Source organism: Nicotiana sylvestris, chromosome 8 (assembly GCF_000393655.2).
Source record: "Nicotiana sylvestris chromosome 8, ASM39365v2, whole genome shotgun sequence".
Classification (NCBI taxonomy): Eukaryota; Viridiplantae; Streptophyta; class Magnoliopsida; order Solanales; family Solanaceae; genus Nicotiana; species Nicotiana sylvestris.
In genome coordinates, this window is record NC_091064.1 from 65,026,830 (window position 1) to 65,035,335 (window position 8,506).

Sequence of the window (8,506 nt, forward strand, 5' to 3'; positions counted from 1 at the left end):
GATGCGCCAGGCCACAATTGTGATTACACCAGATCCCTGACAACCAGCACTGCTAGTATTCACAAACCTAGCTTGGAGTTAATCCAAAATAAATTCGAGCCCCTTAGATTCCTGTCCAATCACACCAATAAACTCGAATACATTATCCAAACTTATACAAATGCTCAAAATACCAAAGCTAACATCAAAATCAAGAATCGGCGATCAAAATCCATCTCTTAACTTCAAACCAACTTAGCCGAACATGTCCGAACCATGTCTAAATATTCTGGATTCCAACAAAATTTCACATGCAATTTTCAAAGCACTGAATGAACCTATTACAAGTCCCAAAAAACATCCTAGTCTAATACTGTCAAAGACAGGTCCTGGTCAAACCTATGAGCTTTCCAAACTTCCAAATTGCAAACTTTCTGCAAGTAATGCCAAAACATCCTAGGAACCTTCAAATCTAAATTTGGATGTACTTTTAAGTTCAAAATCACCATATGAACATATTGGAACCATCAAATCACCATTCTGAGGTCATTTACTCAAAAGCAAACCTTGGTCAACTCTTACAGCCCAAACTTCCAATAATAGAACTAAGTATTCTAATCCACTCTTAAACCTTTTTGATACCAAACCAACCATCATCGCAAGTCAAAAAATAATAAACAAGAATAAGGGAAGCATCAAATAGGGGAAGGTGGTGCAAATACATAAAATAACCCGCCGGATCGTTACAAGAAGAATATTATCATGATGAGTGCTACAAGAAATATATATATATATATATACACACACACGGTGAAGATAAGAAGAATATTGGCACGATTTTTATTTTCGTTCGGATAGATAAATGATTATAGAGCTATTATGCTCGGATATGGAATATAGATTGGATCCATCCCTCCGAAGTCACGTGACTATCAATGTTACTTTGAGTCGAGTGTCCGTAAGTTGTGAGAAACCTATAGATTTTTTGTTTGACATGAGATGCATGTATTTATGCATTCCTACATGCAACATTCATTCATATCATCCCCATATGCTATTCAGTTTATTTTCCATGTGCATGAGACTTATTAGAAGGTTGTTGGACACTTAATAGGTGTCGGTTGATGTATATTTGGGTCGTTATCATGCATAGATATATTTGACTCATGTAGAAGCATTCGAATAAATATTTCTTGATACATATCTTCTTTTGTATGTTAATTTGATGTGTTGATATACGCTTTTGATCTTGATATCTGAGAAAGCATGGTTCTCATCTTCTGTTTTGCTTGTGCATCTTATTAGTCATACTTGTTTCTTCTTGTTTATTTTGTGCACCTTATTAGTCATACTTGTTTCTTCTTGTTTATTTCTTTATTTTTGTATATACTTATGAACTATATGTTGTATAAGTGAGTATCTTTTTACTATCTCGCTACTACTTTGTTGAGGTTATCTTGATACTTACTGAGTAGATGAGGTCGGTTATACTCTACTACACTTTTGTGCCACGCGTGCAGATTTTAGAGTTGAGCTGTTGTGGAGTGCGAGTGCTCGCACTGAAGACACATATGGATTCTGGTCATTAGCTTTCATTTGTTCATGGTAACCTAGGATCTTATATTTTATTTATATATATTCAAATAGATAATGTATTTTCTTCATATGAGCATTGTATTCCAATTCTTAGTTGCTCATGACTTGTGATGCCAGTTCTTGGGATAGTTTGTATTAAATTTTGCATTCTTATTTTATTATTTATTTGTTGAAATTGAGTTTGGGTTGTCTTTAGGTTGGTTTGTTTGCCTAACAGGTTGAGTTAGATGCCATCGCGATTTGGTGTAATTTGGATCTTGACAATTATCATCTTTGACATCCGTAAAGGGCAATTCATTGTCTGACCATCGGCGTTGTTATCATAGTCACTGTCATCTTCTTCACTCTGTACATATGTAATATTCTTATTCACATGTTCTTCAAATTGTGTTAAAACATGATCGTCTTGTTGATCATTTTTCCTATACAAGCAATCAAATTATAAATATTTTAAAACTAGAAAATATAACATATTTAGTTTATGGTTAAAATCTATCATTCATAATTTATACGTGGCACCTCACTATACCGTTATTGTTGGCTCGTGGTTGTACTAACATGATCTATCCCCGTAAAACAAGATAAAGTACCAACATTGTACTTTTGTTCGTAACTTATAAAGACTTCATTTGAAAAAGTAATGTCGAGCCGATACCCTATATACAAAAGTAATTATAATATTAATATTAGCATGAAATGTAATACTATAAACAATGAATAAGCCTTTACCAATCAAAGTGTGACGACTACCAATTTGTCGTCCTATGTCACGATCCCAACTTCCCTCCTTAGGATGTTGTAATGGCACCTAGTATCTAAGACTAAATAAGCCTAATATATATTGAAATATTAACATATTTTAACCAATCAATTATTAAACATGAACCGGAAATTATACATAGCCAACAACCATTAATAGATGTATAGTATCCCAACACCGGCACTACAAGTTATAAGCTCTACTAAGTTCACTAAAAAATCTCTAAGTACAAACTATTCCGGAATAGAAATAAATAGCGGTAAAAATAACGACAACAAAAGGTGACTTTGAGGCCTGCGAATGGGAGGGCAGGTATACCTCGAAGTCTCCACAGCATCTCACAATCAGCTACTAAAGATCGGCACACTTCGAGGTACCAGGATCTGCACAAAAATGTGCAGCAAGCATAGCATAAATACACCATAGTGGTACCCAGTAAGTATTAAGCCTATCCTCGAAAAATAAAAAAAATATATTTTTGGTCTTATTTCTTTTAAAATTGGTCTAATTCCTAGATTGGTCCAAATTAATTTTAAATCCCGGCCCAATTCCCATGACCCAATTCCCTTCGGCCCATTTCCCTTGACCCAAATTCCCTCATTAAAACCCCCCATATTCCTCTAACTCTAGGAGAAAAATCAGATTTTAGACCAAAAAAAAAAAGAAGAAGATCCTAGACCCTTAGAGAAAAAAGCTCAAAAATGGCGCCTCTACACCCCCCTCCAATTTTCTTCTTCACTCTCACCTTGACACCACAAAATACCATGTAAATTCCACCCAAAGAACACCATAAACCCCCATTATAACGAGCTCTCTCCCACCACAAAACCAACCCAAAAAGGAGCTCGGATTCACCCAAAAGAACGACCTCAGAGCAGCTCCAAAAACGAGTTAAAAACTATCCCAAACCTAGTGTTAAACCACCACCAAATCACCCCTAAACCCCATTAAACTAGCTCAAATGAAGCTCCAAAACATAACTAGAATAGCCCTGAAACTAAGCTCAAAATTGGCCTCAAATTAGCCCCAAAACGGTTGTGTTACTGTTGGAAAATCAGTCATGGAACAGCCTTGAAACAAAGCTAGCTTAAGATTTTACTCCTCTGCTTTACTTTTCTGGGAATTCAAGTGCGAACAAGTTTGAGAAGTGCGGTTTGCTGCTGTTGTTTCCGCCGAATTCATGGCTGAGCTCCAGCCTTAGTTTTTCAGCCTTTATTGGGGTTTTTTCTTGTTCGTTTTGTTCCGACAGTGAGGTAAGTGGTAATTGTCGCATCAATCATTATCTTTTAAGAGGAGTAACTTGCTTTTCTTTTCTCCTCCATTTTGTTTTTCTGGTTCACTTCTCATTTCTTCTTGATCTATAAATGGCGAAGTTAGTGTATGTCTGAAATAGAAATCATTCGATAATTCCTTACTATGAATTTTGGTCAATCTGTTGTAGTTTGTGATGAAAAATTTACTTCTCTTTCTCTTTTTTTGTTATTAAAAGAAGGTGGAAATTCTATGTTTATAGTAAAATTTAGTACCAAAGATTTTTCGTTTGATATTCTTTTACTCTTTTTTTACTTTTTCATTAATTTCTTTTTTTTTTGGAAATACAAATCTCACTCTATAATGAGGGAATCAGATTTTATGTACATATAAATAGTTTGACTTTCTAATACATGCAAGAAATAAGATAAACTCTAGATGTGCTGTTTGAGAAATATAAAAAAAAATATAGCTACTTGTAAGAAGAATAATATGAGGATTGCAAGAGCATCTCAAGTAGTTAATGTATTTCTAAAGTTAGTAGAGAATATTTCGTTGCAATTTATCTTCTCCATAACAAAAAAATATATTATTTTCTCCTTAAACCAAAGTAGATTATTAATAAAAAACTAAATTGGTACTTAATTGGTTGATTTTTTCTTTACATTGTTTCTTTTCACCCATTATAATAAACTCTTGATATTCCCCTTATATTCAGGAAATAAATGTGAGGTTTTGATTTATAGATAGCATGACTAAAGTCTAAAAATTAATTATTCTTTTGTTAGTTTTATAATGCTTGGGAACTTTTACTTTTGGAAGTATCATTTTTATTGGCAGTCTTAAAATTTTTATGTCTTGTGTAGCTAGAGATTATAGTATTTTTAGTACCGGTAGAATACTCTTTATTTATGGATTAAGGAACTTTTGGGACAATGACGTCTACTTTTATAACAATGATTATGTGCATTTGCTGAAAAAATAATAATGTGCAGATGGATGATAATATTTTATTTTTTAAAGTGTGAGGGTTTGACAGACTACTGTAAATAACTTCCTATCTTCTTCTCATAGCAAAAACAAAAGTATATTTATGTGGAAGTGTATTTGTCTGCTCCATTTGATGTTTCATTCTTTGAAAGAGGAAAGGAAGTGTATTTGTCTGCTTTAGGTGCGATTAATAAAATTATTGTGATCATGGTACAGTTCCCGTAGTATGGTCGCGATATGTAGTCTCCAATTTAGGTGTGCATTTCATGTGACTCGGCCACAACTTCGAACAATAATAAAATAAACATGTCGCGAATCGTGGATGCATTTCATGTAGTATGGTTTGCGGTGTATCCCAAAACGGAAAGTGTACGACAATCGTAACTTGTTCAAGAAATAATTCTATAAATCCTAAAAGAGGTCAAAATAATTAAAAGTTGCTATAAAGTTAAAAATGCACAATTGTGACGACCCGACCCGTCGTCTCATGAGTTACTGTCTCGTTCGTCCCATTTTCTGCTTCCTCATGTTTCATTATCGGTATTGGGTGCATTAGAATTTATTTGGAGCGATTTTGATAAGAAATGAGACATTTAGTCTCTTTTAAGAAGGTTTAAGTTGGAAAAGTCAACCAGACATTGACTTATGAGTTAGAGGGCTCGGATGTGAATTTCGACGGTTCAGTTAGTTCCGGGAGGTGATTTGTGACTTAGAAGTAGGACCGAAAGTAATTTTGGAGGTCCGGTGTTGAATTAGGCTTGAATTGGCGAAGTTAGTATTTTGGCGAGTTCCGGTTGATAGGTGAGATTTTGATCCGGGTGTCGGAATGAAATTCCGAGAGTTGTTGTAGCTTCATTGTGTCATTTGGGATATGTGTGCAAAATTTCAGGTCAGTCGGACATCGTTTGGTCGGGTTTTTTGATCGAATGTGTGTTTTAGAAGTTTTAAAAGAACTTAGGCTTGAATTCGATATAATTTGATGATTTTGGCGTTAGTTGTGTTTTGACGATTGGAGCAAGTTTGGATAATATTTTAAGACATGTTGGAGCTTTTAGTTGAGGTCTCGGGGGCCTCGGGTGTATTTCGGAAGGTTAACGGATCGATTTAGGCACGAAAAAAATAAAGTTGCTGCCTTTTTTTTACAGCATTGTGAACAGTAATTATGAACAGTGCCCCGTAACAGTATTCGTGAATAGTGCCGTGAACAGTATCCGTGAATAGTGCCATGAACAGTACCCCGTAACAGTATCCGTGAACAGTACCCGTAACAGTCCTCTAACAGTACCCCGTGAACAATAACACGGGGTGAACAGTAACACGGGGTTAATAGTAATTCCGAAAAATTCTGGGCAGAATGTTTACATTTCATTCGCGAAAAACACCCCATTTCTCCACCATTTTAGTCATTTTGAGAGCTTTTGGATGGGGATTGAAGGGAGTTTCAACTAAGATCGATTGGAGGTAAGTTTTATGAGTTAAATACATGATTTTATTGAAGAATCATCCTAGAAATCCATGAAAACATAGCCAAATTATAAGAAATTAGGGCTTGAGATTGAAATTCTAAATTTGGGATTTGAGGTGTCAAATGGACTCCGATTCTTGTGAATTTGGTATATATAGACTCGTGGCGAGATAAGGAACATTTTGATGTAAAAATTTCTGGATTTCAAGACATGGGCCTGGGGCTCGGGTTTTGCAAATTTCGTGATTTTTGATATTTTTCGAGTCTTTTCGATTGGGTTATATTCCCTTAGCCTATTGTGATGTATTCGTTGTAGTTTTGGCCAGATTCGACGCGCGAGGAGGTCGATAAGAAAGGAAAGGGCATCGCGGAGTAGTATTTTGCCGGCTAGAGGTGAGTAATAGATGTAAATGATGTCCTGAGGGTTTGAAACGCCGGAATTTCACATCGTAACGCTATATTGAGGTGACTTGCACGCCGGATAACGGGCGTGGGGTAGAGCACCGTTGGGGATTGTGACTTGGTCCGTCCCGAGAGATATTTTACTACATTTTTGGTTGAGACGTATACTTTATTATTGTGAATTGGGCTTGTTGCCATGCTTGGGGCCTTGTGCCGACCTGTAGAACCCTTAGGGGATTTTTGACTGGTTTTCCTCACTTATTTTGTTAAAGAATTTATATCCTCAGTCATGTTTCCAATTGTAGGCTTCTTGCCAATTATTTGAATCCTTCAGGGATTGATATCACTGCTTTCGCATATTTTGCATATCATTTGACCTCAGTCCAAGGTTTTAAATACTGTTTTGCAAACTCAGCCATCTTTCTAAGATTTGAAAACTTAAATGATATTTCTAAATGATATTTCGGGCTGAGAACTACTGTTTTACAAATGCCCAAGGGGCTTATGATGATTTCTGGACTGAGCATGGATCGGGCTGCGCGCCGCAGCAGTGTTATATTGATATTGAGGCCGAGAGGCTGGTTGATTACATTGATATTGAGGCCGAGGGCCTGGTTGATTACATTGATATTGAGGCGGAGAGCCTGGGTGATTATACTGATATTGATATGAGGCCGAGGGCCTAGATTTGATGCCACAAGATGGCTTGATATTGCGCTTGGGCTGTAGGAGCCTCTTCGGAGTCTGTACACACCCCCAGTGAGCGTCGTCGACGATAAATAAATATGGATGGCTCGGGCTGCACGCTGCAGTGGGTACCAGAGGGTACTGTCATATGCATTGCATTGTACTCATGCATTTATTCTTTATCTGCCATAATAATTATGTGTTCTTATTTCATTGACTGGTTGCTTTATACTGTTCTGAGCCTAAGGGGCTGATACTGTTCTGAGATACTAAGCCCGAGGGGCAGATTTCTACTTATTATTTTGATACTGAGCCTGAGGGGCAAATTTCTAATTATTATTTTGATACTGAGCCCGAGGGGCAGATTTCTACTTATTATTTTGATACTGAGCTCGAGGGGTAGATTTCTAGTTATTATTTTGATACTGAGCCCGAGGGGCAGATTTTTACTTGTTGTTTTGATATTGAGCCCGAGGGGCAGATTTCTACTCGTCATTTTACTGCCAAATTACCTGTTTTACTAGTTTAAAAGATATTTCACATGATGTTTCACTGAATTGTTATTTTAAATGATTTCACTGCTTCTGTATAGAATGTTGTGTGCCTTAACGTGTTTTCTTACCTTCAGTCATTATTTATATTTATTACTCACTGGGTCGGAGTACTCACATTACTCCCTGCACCATGTGTGCAGGTACAGGTATTCCTGAGGCATAGAGCGAGTTTTCTACTGTTCAGTTTTCATCGGAGTTATCGAGGTAGCTGCATGGCGTTCGCAGACCCGTTTTCTCCCTTATCTTCTGTTATTTATGATATCTTCAGACTTTGTTCCTAATTCCATACTTTGTAGAATTTTAGTAAACTCTGTAGTAGCTCATTACTTGTGACACCCCGGTTAAGGTTGAGTTGGGTTGGATTTTCGTATTTTATCTATACTTTCCGCTATTGGATATTATTAAACCATGTTTATACTATAATTGTGTTAATTAATTGTCTTAAAAGGATGAATTGGGTTGAATGGCTGGCCTTGACTTCATGAGAGGCGCCATCACGACCAGGTTCGGGAATTGGGTCGTGACAACAATAGGTTTAAAACTTATAGTAAATCAGATAATAGGCCAATATTAATAAGCTAATCGACCGTGCTAGAACCATGGAACCCGGGAATGCCTAACACCTTCTCCCGGATTAATAGAATTCCTTACTTAGAATTTCTGGTTCGCATGCTTTTTCTAAAATAAAGTCAAAATTTCGTCGATTTGGAATTCTAAATAAACCGGTGACTTGGGACACCAAATAAACTATTCCAAGTGGCGACTCTGATTAAATAAATAAAATTTCATTTCGAATAATGTCACTTTAATTGGAAAAACTTC

At 36.3% G+C, this 8,506-nt stretch overlaps 1 long non-coding RNA gene across 1 annotated transcript; it reads left to right on the forward strand.

The window, feature by feature from the left end:
- The first annotated feature begins 2,964 nt into the window (after window positions 1-2,964).
- Window positions 2,965-8,120, forward strand: LOC138874590 (uncharacterized). The gene is made up of 2 exons (XR_011401619.1): window positions 2,965-3,588; window positions 7,825-8,120. It is a non-coding gene; the product is annotated as an uncharacterized lncRNA (long non-coding RNA).
- The last annotated feature ends 386 nt before the right edge of the window (window positions 8,121-8,506 follow it).